This window comes from Ananas comosus, linkage group 7, assembly GCF_001540865.1.
Source record: "Ananas comosus cultivar F153 linkage group 7, ASM154086v1, whole genome shotgun sequence".
Lineage (NCBI taxonomy): Eukaryota > Viridiplantae > Streptophyta > Magnoliopsida > Poales > Bromeliaceae > Ananas > Ananas comosus.
In genome coordinates this window covers 12,333,223-12,349,436 of record NC_033627.1, presented here as the reverse complement: position 1 = coordinate 12,349,436, position 16,214 = coordinate 12,333,223, and positions in this window count along the sequence as shown.

Here is a 16,214-nt window from a genome sequence, read left to right as displayed (position 1 = left end):
TTTACTAAAAAGTATAGAAATTATGGTTGCTGAATTTATATTGTTATTAATTAATTATTGCAGATTTATTATCTAAAATGTAATTAAAGCTATTAAATTTAACGAAATTATAGTTGCCTTTAGATTCTAATTTGTTTAACTAAAATATAGATTAAATTAAAAAAATATAAAATTTTTGAGGAATAATAACGAGAGGAAAAAGGCTAAGAAGGCTATTCCAAAATAGTTTTTGTTTTCGTACATTTTTATACTTAAAAAAAGAAAAAAAGAAAAATGAGAGACAGTTGGTGACAGCGAATTTTAGATTATTAAATAATAAAAGTACACTAAAAAAAGATAATTATTATTAAGATTTATTGTTTGAAAATATTATTGTGCTGTATTTGGATGATCGTTCAGCTGTTTCGATGACCTGTACAATACGGCGAATAAATAATTAAAAAACTAATAAAAAAGTTAATAGAAGAAGCGACGAGAAACGAAATTTAATTTGTCGATGAAAAAAGATAACAGTATAAGAAAGAAGATGAGGAACAACTACGCCTAGTACAAAGCGGTGACTCGATTCGATTCAAGACAAAAAAAAAATCCGGCTCATTTTAAGGAAAAAGAAGGAAAACTTGAGCCTGATCAGTTCGAGCCAAAAAAATAAAAAAAATAAAAAGAAAAATTCGAGTTGTTTCGAGCAAACAGAAGAAAATTTTGAGTTAGTTCGAGGCAGAGTTTACATTCAACAGTGATCAGCTCAAATAAAGAAAAACAAAAAATTAGTTGAAAGATAGAAACATGGAGAGTAGTTGGGCTGATTCGGCTCAATGCAACAGGCTGACCCGATTCGGTTGAAGTAAAGAAAGAGAGAAATCAGGTTTGGTTTAAGTAAAGAAAATAATATATATATAGAAAACTTGAATCGGTCTGGGGGAGCTCACACTAAACAATGATCGGATCGGTTCAAGAAAAAAAATCCGATTCGCTCTAAGCAAAAAAAAAAAGAAAAATATATGGAGGATTTGAGACGGTTCGACGTGGAACCCATATTCAACAATGAAGGAAACATTGCGAATGGTTAATTTAGAAAAAATTTTATATATATATATATATATATATATATATATATATATATATATATATATATATNAGTGAATTGCAAATATATCCCTACAAAGTTTAATTTTTATATGTTATTCATGCAAAAATTTAGATATTTTCAAATATGTGCCTACCGTTAGAATCCGTTAGGAATATTTAGTTAACCATAGGTTAAATATTTAACTCTAGTTAGTTAATGAGGTGAATTCACTTTTTTACCCTTATTCAATTAAAAGTTGGAATTTTTGGAGGGATATATGTAATGGCAAAAGGATTATTCCACTTATAAAATAGATGTTATTTTAACGGTAACAAACCAAAGGGATATATTTGAAAATATTAAGACTTTTATATAGACCAATAAATAAGAGGTAAATTTTGTAAGAATACACTTATAATTTACTATATTTGTAGGGACTTGTATGAAATTAATAATATTTTTTAAAATATAAGTACAAATATATTCCTCACGTTTCGAATATACAACAAAATACGAGTCAAGATGCTCAAAAATGCTTATGCGTTCTCAGCAAACTCTGAAGTAATAATAAAAGAAGGGTAAACGTTAAATACCACCAATGTGATTTTGTACTTTCTCATTTTAGTATCTTGCGGTTTAAAATGTATCAAGTTAATGTTCTCTGATTTCATTTTTATCTTTTCGTCAGCTTCTTCGTTAATATTTCGTTAAATTATATACAAAAAACTTTAGAAACCACACCTAGGTTTATCGAATATTCAATTTAGTTCCATTTAATTTTAACTTTGTCACTAATTTAACAAAAAAAATTAATAGAATCGATAAAAAAAAGATAAAAATGAAACCACAGGATACTAAATTGATATACTTTAAACTATAGGGTACTAAAAGGAGAAAGTGTGAAAGCACAGGGCTGGTATTTGAAGCTTTTCTATAAACAAAAAGACATAATTGATTCGTGCTGAAGCGACAATTTCTATTAGTAAAGATAAGAGAATTAATTGCAAAAAAGAAAAGATTAAAAATAAAAATTTTGGGACTAAAGTGTAAAAATTAGGTAAAGATGGGAGATTTACGGTGCAATTAACTCAAAAAAAAAATTATGTAAATTGTAGTTTTTACTTGACCAAAAATTTTAGAAAATCACAAGTACTCTGTGCTATTATTAGTTATTTATTGCAGCTTTATTCTCTAAAAAAGTAATTAAAGCCATTAGAGTTCTCTAGAAACCAAATTTCGTAATTTATTGATTTTATTTGCCTAATGAACGAGTAGCCTAAAAATGAAAAGTTAAAAATACGAATCTTATAAAAAATAGTGATAAAATACTCAAATTTCAAATCAGAAGTATTCATCTTGCTACTTGATGTTAAGTAGAATTTTTTTATTAAAGTTTCATATAATTTGAATTGTCCTACACCGTTGAAACTTAAGAACGTACCACCTCGATCGTTAAAATAGTCATTTTGTGATCTTTTGATTACATGGTAAATGATATCGAAATATTATGAAATTTGATTTCTAAATAGTTTCAACAGCGTAGATTATGTCTAATAGAGTCGATCGATCAAATCGAATATTCTATTATCAAATTCTATACTTTTGAAAGTATAGAAGACATACTCCGCAAACAAGATAAGATTTGTTGGGTGAAAGCATGATTGTGTATGGATGAGGTGTAATCCAAAATGGGCCCCATTGATAAGATGGGGTGGGTGCAGTGGTCCCACATATGATCTCTTCTGTCTCTTTTACATCTCAAGAAGCATTGAATTGCTAACCTGTATATATCCAAGTGGTGTGTTTGATTGAAAATTTTTAATTTTAGAAATAATAAAAGTTATGTTTTTTTATATTTGGGAACTTCAATTCTAGATCTAACTCTTATATGTGTGGTTAGAGTTGTAATAGTTGTTGGAATAGTGTGAAAAAATTATAATTCCAACTTATGAATCGCTGACGTTAACTACTGGGGTGATAACGCGTGGTTGAATTCTTGACAAAACCATATCTGCATCCATATTTTTTTGTCGGATGCGAATTCACATGCGGTTATATGTCGGATGCTAAATTCTCATTTTCATATCCGTTTAAAATGGATATGGATTCGAATATTATTCGAATAATAATATATACTAATACACGTATGCAAATATAAATTAAGATTAGCGGAAATAAAATATACAATACAATTGAAGATTCACATCCGTGTTCAAAACTTTGCATACCTATATTTTACTTAATAAAATTTAATATTTTAATAAATATAAATATAATTTTAATATGAAGTTCTTTTTTTTTTTTTTTGAAAGATAGATAGCACGCTACCCGCTTCGTTTATATCATTTAGAAATAAACTTAGCTAGAAATGTGATCAACTAGAATTCGAACTTGTGTCTCGGGTACCAACCATCAAGCTCTTTGCCACTTACTCTAGGGACGGTCGATATTCATATTAAAATAAATAAAAAATATAATATAAATCACTTTTATTCCCCTATAATATATATTATTATCATTCCTTTCATATTTTAGGAATGAAAACGGTCGAATACCGTCAGATTTTGCAAGAAACCATAATCCCAGTCATATATATTTTTTAAATTTTTTCAAATACGAATTTAGATACGAATATGTGTCGAATGCTAAATTTTGACATTCATATTCACATCCTATTGAATTCGGTATTGAATTCGATTAAAATTTATCCTAACCACTTTCACGCTTACTAACTACCATTTCAAAAGTTTTGACAATCAGAAGCCACATATCTCGATCGTAACTTGGCCCGACTAGATTGCCAGATACCACACACATACAATCATATGTATTTCTCTATGTGCACATTTTGCTTTTTAGCTATAATTAATGCATCCTCATATATTTAGATTATGTTTGCTAGATGTAGATATTGATTTTTTTTTTAATTTTTTTGAGAGATAGATAGCATGCTATCCGTTTTGTTTATTTCATTTAGAAATAAACTTAGCTAGAAATGTGAATCGATTAGAATTTGAATTTGGGACCTCGGGTATCAACCGCCGAATCCTTGGCCACTTGCTCTAGAGACAGTCGGTTAGATGCAGATATTGATGATAGGGGGCCATGCATGGTTGTAAAAAATAATCTTTTGACTATTCTTGGAGCCCCCAAGTCCATGTTGACTATTCTTGAATTACTCCAAGGATGGAGAAATTAAATTGCTAGGGTAGGGTAAAGTAATTGGAGGAGAGAATGTACATTGTAGCAATGTAGCTTTAAATTCAAATGTACATTTAAATTTTAAATTATTTAAGTTTAAAATTAAAATTTTATTTACACAACTAGTTCTTAACTTTTTCATTTTTTTTTTACATCGGTCTATGAAAAAGCCACATAGGAGCAGAGTTGGTACTGATGCTGTATTGACATAACGTATTTTGTTAATTTTAATTGTTCTTTTTATGACTGTGATCTAATTGTAATAAAATGAAGAGATTGGAGACCTGGTTGTAAAAAGAAAATAAAAAGATCAAAATAAAAGAGGATAAAAAAGTTGGGAATCAATGAAGCAATTAAGCCAATTATAAAATATATTTTTAGATGCACATGGCATCACATTTTTATGTATCATTTTCCCTCACTAAAATCCGTGCTCAAGTACAGTTGCATTAAATATCATCTTTTTAAGATGGAGTTGTATTGTTGTCATTATCATGATTACTAGCGTAGGGACCCGCGCGATGCGGCGGGTAGAAATATTTTAGTAAAAATTTATAGTCTATAGATTTAACAAACAAATAAAAACGTTAAAAAGAAACAGAAAAAATATTTAAAATATTATGAAGGGTAATAAATAATAAAAAAAAACTAAAGAGATTCAAATTCACACTTAACTAATCATATAAAGATATTTATCAATCCTATTATCTTTTCTAATTCAAATTAGATTTTTCTTAAAAATCAATTATTATTGCATTTGTTTATGGACATTCAAATTGTCATGCCATCAAAGAATTAGCACGAAATGTAAAAAAATAAAAGAAAAAATATGAAGGAATATATGATAGTCATACAAATAAATTTAAAAATAATAATAGTTAGTTTTTAACTACCGTTAAATTGTAAAAGCCCACTTTTCATATATCTATAAGCTAACAATCTATATATTATGTTAGTTTGTTGATGTAAATACTAATTTAATCAGTTTTTTTTATAATTTTACTCCATCAATTTTGTTTAACTCAAATGACTTATTCATGAACAGTAATATGCAATAAAAAAAAAAGAGAGAGAGAAATAATACATATTCATCCGACATAGAAGGAGAGGAATCTGCATTAGCAGCTTCAATTAGACAATTCGAAAGTTTTATCCGATGACTCCATTTTGCCATTCTGTATCGAAAAAATCTCCTAATATCATCTATGGTCTTCTCGAAAGAGGATAAAAGAGGGCCTTAGACCAAGAACAGTCTCTTTCCTTTTATATAAATAAATAAAATTAGGAAGAGTTCAGGAATTTTGGGATGCTATTGGCTATGATAATAATAAAAAGACTCACTTTCTAAAGCAAAACTTTCTATCCTCCTTTAGGCTATCAACGAAGCTTTAATAACCAACAGGTTTTGGCTTTTATTACATGCATACCATTATTTATTTGGAGTTTGATAACTAAGAGGTCATGGCTAGCTTTTATTACATGCATACCACTATTTTGTATTTGGGAGGTGAGAGGGGAGCAGTTTTGGGAGATGAGAAGGTAGTAGTTTTGGGGATTCATTTAGTTTTATTTCTTTTATTATGTTATATGCATGGAGTTACATGCATATATATTTATATTTCAAAACAGTTTTGGGAAATGAAGAGGTAGTAGTTTTGGGATTCATTTAGTTTTATTTTTTTTATAAAACTTTTATTATGTTATATGCATGGAGTTACATGTATGTATATATATATTTATATTTCAAACCATCATTAAAAACTTTTATTATGTTATATGCATGGAGTGACATGCATATATATATTTATATTTCAAATCATCATTAAAAAATATGAAAAATCTAAAAAAAGAAGAGCTTGCCATGTCATCATTCTTATTGGGGATTCATATAGAGTTATAGATTATTAAATCTAGGGCAAATTAGAAACTCCAAAAAAAAAAAAAAAAAAATCCACTCTAATTGCATGCCCACTAAGTTTATTATAGGTTAAAGTTAAAATTTCAAATTTCCCTAGTGCATAGTTTTAACATTATTAAATGGCTCAATAGTTAAAAAGTCTTACTATATACATCGATTAAGATTGCTACTTCTCACCGATTTAGGTTTAATTTTCTTGGCAGATTTTTTGACATATGCGCACCAGATCGATCCCCCTGGCAAGTGGCGTGATTTTATTTTGATCGTACAAATGCATGACAAAATAGGATCAGAAAATCTAGTCAGAATGACGTGGCCGTCGAAAATCACATTAAAAGAATCAAATTAAATTATATTATATGAACCAAGCTCTAACAAGTACCATGCATGTTAAAGGGCTCGAACCGACTCAAAAGCTTAAATTGGTGTTAGAAAGAAAAGAAAAATTCTTACACATTATATACAAATAAAAATTTTATGGGGCTAATATTCTTAACAACCACAATAGTACCATAACAATATTTACAAGTATAATAAGTGGTGAGGGAGTGTCCTTCTTGTCTCCTATGACAGGTAAAAGTTGCATGCCCACATAGTGCATGATCACAAGATCTAAACCCAATTTTATTATTTAACCAAAAAAAGAAAAAAGAAAAAAAAGAACTCAATTATTATGTGCAAGCACCAACTTGGTCCAAGCACATGCATTTAGCTTTTAGTGTCCTTTGCATGGTCCATTTAGAAAAGCTCCAAATAAATATGGGAACCTTGAGTGGGCAATTATTTGTCTCTTATGTGGAAAAAAAAAACTCAATTTGTCTCTAATGCTAGTGAATATCAAGATCCTTTTCTTTTAAGTAAGCCAAAAGGGATAAGCTTAAAATGTCCATTGCACTATTGGATGGATGATAATGCATTGGTGCTTAAAATTGTTTCCATGGCTATTTTATTGAAGTTAGGTTAAAAAAAGGGAAAACTTCAAAAACCCCCCCTGTGGTTTCGCAGTTTCTCACTTTGCCTCCCTGTGGTTTAAAATGTATCAAATTGCCCCCCTGTGGTTTCGTTTTTATCTTTTCAGTAGCTTGTTCGTTAATATTTCAGTATTTTATATACAAAAAACTTCAGATACCCATCTAGATTTATCAAATATTCACTTTAGTACCCTTTAATTTTAACTTTATCACTGATTTAAGAAAAAAAAATACTGAAATTGATAAGAAAAAGAGAAAAAAAAAATCACAGGGGGGCAAATTGATATATTTTAAACCACAGGGGGACAAAGTGAGAAACTACGAAGCGACAGGGGAGGTTTTTGAAGTTTTCCCTTAAAAAAAAGAAAAAAAGAAAAAAAAAAAGAGTAGAGCTATTGTATCTTGTAAATATAGACCCCTTCGTATTCATAAGTTATTTTTTATGATGGAGCTTCCGAATTGACGATCCATACCATTAAATATGATTTAGAGTATTTAAAATTTTTAAAAAATAAATTTTGTAATTTTTCAAATTAATTATATTAAAGCCCATCAAGCAGGCATAAAATGAACAGTCAAAATTAAACAACCTCCTAAAAATGAATGATCGGATTCTTCAATTTAAGATAGAAGTTATTGGTCTTTATTAGATAGTGAATATAATTTTCTATCAAAAATTCAACCAATTTCGATTCTTTTATACCATTAAATTAGCAAATATTTTATACCGGCCGTTAAAAATTATCAATTTTAAGATCTCTTGATCGTAAGGTAAATGATATCGAAAAATTATAAAATTTAATTTCTATAAGTTTAGAATGATCTAAATCAAATTTAATAGTATGGATCGTCAATTCGGAAGCTCTATTATTGAAAACGATTTATGAGTACGAAGAGGATCGTACTCATAAGAGTATAATAGCGGGACTCAAAAAACTAGTAGGATTATTCATTGCTCTAGTGGCTAGTAACAATACAATAGTCAATATAATATAAATTTGCGCTGTCTCTATCAAAAATAATAAATAAATACCCATTTCGTTCTAGAGGGTTGAAAATATAAAGATAACAAAAGCAATCAATGCTATCATGGGCCTTCCAAAAGTTGAATTATTTATTGGGAAGTGCTTATCAGCTTCAGCAAGGAGAAGTGGGAAATTCCTTGTTACACCTTGACATGCACTACCATCACATATACTATTGTGACACAAGAAGATGATGATACAACCAAAAAAATATCTTGTGTTTAGGGTTCAAAGCAAAAGGTTAAGTGTCAATCTAATCTTTTCAAAGTTACTGATCCAAATAACTGTTAGGAACTTCTAGATTTACTTGTGGTGTTGAAGGTATATATTCACTATTTTTTAATGGGGTCGTAGAAATTATTTTTTAGCTGAATCATTGCAATTTATACGATATGATATGATATAGTTTTTTCTGTTGTATTTTTTCACTGTAAGTAAAACATACTGTCTAGAATTTCCAACAAAGCCTTAGACTTTTAGAGCATGTTTGACTAGCTGTAAAAGAAATGGAAATTAAAAAGTGAGACTTTTCACATGTGCTATTTTTGAGAAAGTGGTTATTTAGAAAATGAGCAACCGTTTTTGTCGTTTGATTTTTTCTAATAAGTAGTTAATAGAATTTTGAACTTTTCTGATTTCTTATATTTGGTTGTCTACAAATTATTGAATAATAAAAATAAGATTTAGTATTCTGATAACACATATTGCTTGTATAAGATTCTTTTTGGAAAATAAACGTGTTATGTATGAATATGCGGTAAGGTTTTAGAATAGACAGAGAGAAAATCTGGATTAGATGGGAAGACAGAAGAAAGTTGATGTTGTAGGGCAGAAGAAAAAAAGTTGATGCGGGGGCAGAGGTAATAAAAATGTGACATGAGAGAGGGGGCATCAGAAAAATCACACTAGGAAGTAGGGGTGGAAACGAGCCGAGCTCGAGCGAGCTTATGTCGGCTCAAATTCGGCTTGAAATTAATTTCGAGCCTAAATCTAGGCTCAAGCTCGGCTTGAAATTAATTCGAGCCGAGCTCATAGCGGAGCTAATTTCGGTCGACTGAGCTCGAGCTCTAAACGAGCGATTGGATAAATTCTCGACATTATATAAGTCAATAGGTTTTAATTTTATAAAATCATTACCTAATTTGATGCAAATGTTAATGGTAGTTCAAAATACAATTATAATTGTAGAAATTATGAGCTAGTGGTGACTGCTGACTGGGTGAGGGTCAAGAGAGAGATGAGAGAAGATGAGAGGAGAAAAAAAATAGGAATATTTGAAAATTGAATGTTATCATATTTGTAGGGTTATATAACAAAAGTAGAAGTCTGAAAGAGATGTGTGTTAATGTAAATTTAGAGTTGGGTTCAATTGCGACGGTTGACTTGTTGATGTTTATTTATTGAGCAACATAATGGCCCCAAATATTCAAAATTTAAGCTAATATAATAATAAATTAATTATATATATCTCTTTTGATTTCTCTTAATATTCTCTGTCTCTCTTGTCCATACATCACCAGATCAAATTTTGATGGACGTATAAGAATTTACGAACACAAGGTTTTGCTGTGCTGCTACAATAGCACGAATAGCCTTACTTATATATATATTTAGTATATATATATAGTAGGGCTATTGTGCTATTAGGAGCACAAGCAGCCTTGTGCTCTTAAGTTTTAATACATAATAGCCTACTTATATGAGTAGGGTACTTTGCTATTTAGGAGCCAGCAGCCCTTGTGCTCCTAAGTTCTTAACACGCCATCAATTTGATGGGTGCCGGAGGGTGAAAGAGAGAAGAAGAAATTGAAGAGAAATTGAGTTTTCTCTTTGAATTTGTCTTAATTTCTCTTCGCTCTTTCACCTAACACCAATCAATTTGATGGACGGTTAAGAACTTACGAGCACAAGGTTTGCTGTGCTCTAATAGCACAATAGCCCTACTATATATATTATATATATATATTATATAATGATATATATATATTCGAGCTCTTCGAGTTTTCGAGCTAATATCGAACGAGCGAGTAATACTCAAGCTCGGCTTGAAATGAATTTCGAGCCTTTTATTTTGTTCAAGCTCGGTCATTTATTTCGCAGTCGAGCCTCGAGCGAGCCGAATATCGAGCGAACCACGAGTCGAACGCGAGCCGGCTCGCTCGTTTTCGCCCTAATAGGAAAGTAAATAAAATGGGGAAAGAAAATAAAAAAAAAGTTCGATTAATTCGTCACCACATTTTACGACTTTTTATCATAGCAGACGAAAATCGATTGAAGAAGATCCTATTACAAAATAAAGATCACTTTTGGGAAAAAGTAAGGTACAATCAACTTTCTTTAGCTAAAAAATCAAAATAAATTTAGTTTTTTCTAGAAGTCCAACATTTTATCCTTTATTTTTCATTCGACCAACATGTTTACGCCCACGACCGTCTCTAGAGCAAGTGGTAAAGAACTTGATCTGGTTGGTACCGAGGACCAAATTGAATCCTAGTTGGTTACATTTCCAGCTAAGTTTATTTCAAAATGAAATAACGGAAGCGGGGTAGCGTGCTACTATCTCTCTAAAAAAAAAAAAAAAAGTTTACGCCAAATTTGAGGTGCAACTACAAATTGGCTTTTTCATGAACACTTAAACGTAGGCATGTTAACTAACTATATGCGCCAATAAATCACATATATTTTCTATAATAGAACATGTGTTCTCTCATACTTATATTTATTAGATCTAAGATTAAGTCCTAGATATTATAAGCAACTATACCTTTTATTTTATGGAGATATTATTTGTGTTTTGAGAAATACTATTAGCGCGGAATATGCTAGGATGAAACTCTTCGACTACGCAGAAGATATTAAAGGATACCAACTATGTGCCGTAAGACGTAACATTTAGGGCCTGTTTGTTTTGGTGTAAGGTGGAGTGATGGAACTCAAGTTTCATCATTTCGTTATTTGTTTTGTGTAAGTGAAAATATTAATGTAACTCAAGTTACATTAGAGCTCCACTTCACCTACTCTCGACTTCGCCTTCTAAAGTTGAGAATCGATTCCATCATACGCGAACCTCCATCTAAAATATTTATTAAACAGTAAAATCTAAACTCTACGTTCCTTTGTAATGGGACTAGAATTACCTTATTTATATTAATTAGGATTACTTTTAAATAATAATACAAAAAATTAATTATATAATAGATTAAATTTTATAGTGGTAAATTACTACTATATTTAGGAGATAATGGATCCACTTACTTACATAAAACAAACAACGAAATCAAAATTAATTTTACGAGCACCAAGTTAAATCGAAATAAATAGAAAAGTAATTGAATTTACTTTCAGACTGTATGAATTACGTCAAAACAACAACAAAAAATAATCACACTTCAGGAAAACTCAAACACACTCACTTGGCTATATATTGATCTACAGATTCGTCAATCCAAACGCAGAGTGTTTACAAAAGTCTTAGTTTAGGAACTGTTTCAACTACTAACATTGCCAAAAAAATACAAATAGTATATGGTTTTTGTAAAAAAAGAAAAATTATTAGTGGTCATAGATCCATTAAGAAAATAATCTAGCCAAGTTGTGGGTCATGGACATGGAGGTCGTCACCAGAAACTACTTTAAATTGACTGCAATTGTAGGGTACATATATGGGCATATGACAACTCAATGCATCTTTATTATTGGACTTTTGGAGTATATATATACAATTTTTTCATTTATTATTGAATATAATTTGAATATAACATTATTTGCATAATCCTTTTGAATTATACTTACTTCTGTTTACTCGAAAAATTTAGCTATTTATATGTAGAAGATGATTTGATAGGTCTAAAATATGAACCTAAATTAATAAAACTAGAGTTCAGTAGGATTTAAAACGGGGGCATTCCTCTTTTGAAACAATCTATCACTTTAAAAGTTATTTTATATTGGTAAAACGTAGTGCAGAACTTATCGACTATGAATATTTGCAAATCAGCTATCTAATCTTTTAGATTTTGATTTTACGTCATTTTTCAATTTATTTATTTGAGTTAATGTTAAGGCCTCATGTGATTTAAAATTTGAACTAATTATTACTTGATGAATTTTATAGTCACAGAATTTATGAAATATACTAACTAAACATGTAAAGATAAAACAACCATATTTAAACTTTAAAAATCAAAGTGCGTTGACTGACTCAAATCAAACAAAAATAAATGTTGGATAATCGATATTAAAATGATCGATAACTCAAATAAGTTATGTGGGATTTTACCTTTTATATTCAATATTATTAGATCTTGTAAACCGTCCGACTTTCATTACAACAGAAGTATAACCAGAGAGAGCTTTTACTTGGTTCTGAGGCTCGTAAACTCATTTTACTAGTTCATGTAACAAAATTTCTATACTTCTTTTAACTAAATATCTAAATTAATTATAATTTTTTGCAATAAAAAAATGAGATATCTCCCAACATGATCGAGGATTGATTTTATAGTTGTGTTGCGCACTTTTGGGATAGACAAAGAAGTTGATACCTTACCATGAATGTGGAGAAAGGAGATCACATATCATTGTATGGAAAGGGATAGAGATATTTTTGTTGGAATGTGACATTCATAGTCCCAATCGGATAGAAATAAAATTATAATGGGATAGATAAGAGACTTATAGACTCTAATAATAATAACTGAGGTTAAGATATTGCGCTGATGATTTAAACCTCATGAGTTATTAGTGCGAGTTGGGTCGGGTCGGGTCGGGTCGTTCATTTGGTATCAGAGCCGGCTTCACCAGCTAGATAGTGTGGAGGTGGACGTCGCATCGCTTGGCTGCTCTTGGATTGTGCCGATAGTGTGAGATGGGCCACATCTCTTCGTTTTTGGATTGTGTGTGTAATTGGGTAACAAGTAGGGGGTGGAAACGAGCGAGCTCGAGCGAGCTTATATCAAATCAAATTCGGCTGAAATTAATTTCGGCTAAATCTAGGCTCAAGCTCGGCTTGAAATTAATTCGAGCCGAGCTCAAGCGAGCCTAATTTCGAGTCGAGCGAAGCTCGAGCTCTAACGAGCCGATTGAAATTCTTGACATTATATAATCAATAGTTTTAATTTTTTAGTAACATTACCTATAATTTGTGCAACATGTCTAATAGTTCAAATAACAAATAATTATAAGAAATGTTGAGCTAGGGGACTGCCTGACTGGGTTAGGATCTGAGGAGAATGAGAGAGAGAGAGGGGAAAAAAATTAGGAATTAGAATTTAATGTTATATGTTTAAGATTATGTGCAACAGTGAAGTCTGAAAGAGAGAGTGTGTTATGTACAATTAGGTTGGACTCAATGCATGATGTTACTGTACTTGTTGGTTTATTTTATGCAACAACAATAATGGCCAAATTAAATTAAAACCTATATATAATTAAAATACTATATATTATATATATATATAGTAGAGAGAGAGAGAGAGTTGGACTAGGCTACTATTAGTAGCAGAATCCATTGTTGCTATCAGTTTTTTAGCCTTTGGATCAATCTGTTCATATTTCTAACCATTGGATTAAATACTATAACCTAGTGGGACACTCAACCCTAGGGGGCACTCACTCTAACCGATAATATATCCTTGACCCTACAATTTTTCATTAAGGGTTAAAAACTTGATAGCAAAAGAGCATTTTACTATTAATAGTATTCAGCCTAAATTATATATATATATATATATATATATATATATATATATATATATATATATATTATGAGAGTCCGGCTATGGTGCTTGTAAAAAGCACAAAACATGGTGCTTTTAAGTTTTTTACATTAGATCTATCCCGGATCATTGTCAACTATTGATTATACTATTCAACCAACCACCCACTGAACCCATAGGGGGCCCACATCATCTAACCGCATTATCTCTTAATCAATGGCTAAAAATTTACAAGCACTAATACTTGGTACTTTTAAAAGCATATGAGTCATTCAATATATATTGATATATATTATACTATATATATATATATAATATATATATATATAATATTTATATAATAATATATATAGTATATGTATATATATATATATATATTCGAGCTTTTCGAGCTTTTCGAGCCTAATTCGAACGAGCCGAGTAATACTCAAGCTCGGCTTGAAATGAATTTCGAGCCTTTTATTTTGTTCAAGCTCGGCTCATTTAATTTCGAGTCGAGCTCGAGCGAGCCAAATATCGAGCCGAACACGAGTCGAACGCGAGCCGGCTCGCTCGTTTGCCAGCCCTACTAACAAGGACGTCAGAATCCAAATTGAAAAGGTCAATTAAGGCCTAGGGTTTTGCAATGGCCCACAAATGGAAGCTAAAGTGTGGGTTGTGCACCAAGCCCATTTTGGTAAAGAAAAAAGTATTAGTGGACCTAAATGTTCATCATGGACCATGAACACCGCCAATAAATGTGGTTAGAAACTCGCTTAGGTTTCGTCTGAGATTACAATGAGAAAACATTACGTACAGTGAAAAAGTATAATAATGCGTAGATTGTAGTAATTTTATTACAATGTAATTTATGCGGCTCCATCGAAACACCAAGATGCATCTCTCTATATACTTTCACCCTAACTTCTTTTAACATAATAATGAGGCTTGTTTTGTCCTACGTTGCTAGCCGCACTGTAGGGCTTTCTGGAAAAGCTCAAGTGTAGAAGCTTTCCCATCTCTAGAGATGTCAACGGGTCGGATTCGGGGCGGATTTTTAAAAATCCGAACCTGAGCCCGACCCCAAACCTGAGACCCAAATCCGAACCCGAATCCGACGGATTTTAAAAATCCATATCCAAATCTGAACCCGACCAAAAATCCGAAACCCGAACCTGAACCCAAACCTGAAAATTTGAATCCGAAACAATTATTTCTTCTTTCGATATTTCAAAACATATTATATTAAATCTAAAATTTTAAAATACAAATTCAAATATAACATTAAATTTATATATATATATATATATATATATATATATATATATAAATATAATACAAAATAAATTCGGGTTCGGGTCGGGTTCGGATTCGGATCGGGTACAATCAAAATCCATATCCGTCGGGTTTTTATTTTTTATATCCATATCCGAATCTATATTCATATCCATCGGATATATTCGTTTCATTCAGGTTCGGGTTCGGATAAAATTTTGAATATTCATACCCATTGACATCCCTACCATCTCCCCTTTTTGGGCGGTCGCGCTCAACGAAAATGTGTGCTGTGCTCTCATTATGAATCAAGTCAAAAAGGAGGAGCGTGAAATTTCTTTTCAAAAAATATTAATATTTAGAAAAAAGGGATTGAAATGTCAAATGATTTTTTCTAAATAAATTATTGTAAACTATTACTTAGGTATCTAAATTTTGATTTGTTGAAATTGAGAGAGTGGACTTTAATTTTCTATTTGAATTTGACTTAATTATATATCATTATTCGAATGAGAAAAACTAAAATAAACTTTATAGTTATTGCAATTAATTAATTAGTCCCAACTTTTATTGAAACATTTGAAATTATCAAAGTTATCTAATCATTAAAAAAAAGTGACATCAGAGTTATTGGTATTACTTGATTAAAAATTATTAAGAAAATTCAAAAAATTGCGCATAAATAGTTGATTAAAATAATTACAAACTTTGTGTGATTTGATTCTATTTTTCAAAATTTAATTTCTATGTATTTGAACAAATGTTCATATCAAAGTTAGTGCATACTAAGTTGAGTTTGGGGATAAATGTGTGGAGCCCCCTCACCTATAATTTTTTTGATATATAACTCGTTAACTTTTTAATTTTTTTTTATTCGAGTTATTCTAATTATTCGAGTTAGAAAATTTTATTAATTTTTAGTAGCGTGGTTTGCTATTAGTTAACTAATTTAATTTTATTTCCTATAAGTAATTAATATCATATTAAGTATGGTTAAATTATTAAAAAAAATCAAAAGTATAGGAGGTAATAATCAATTAAAAAAGAAAAGTTTAAGGG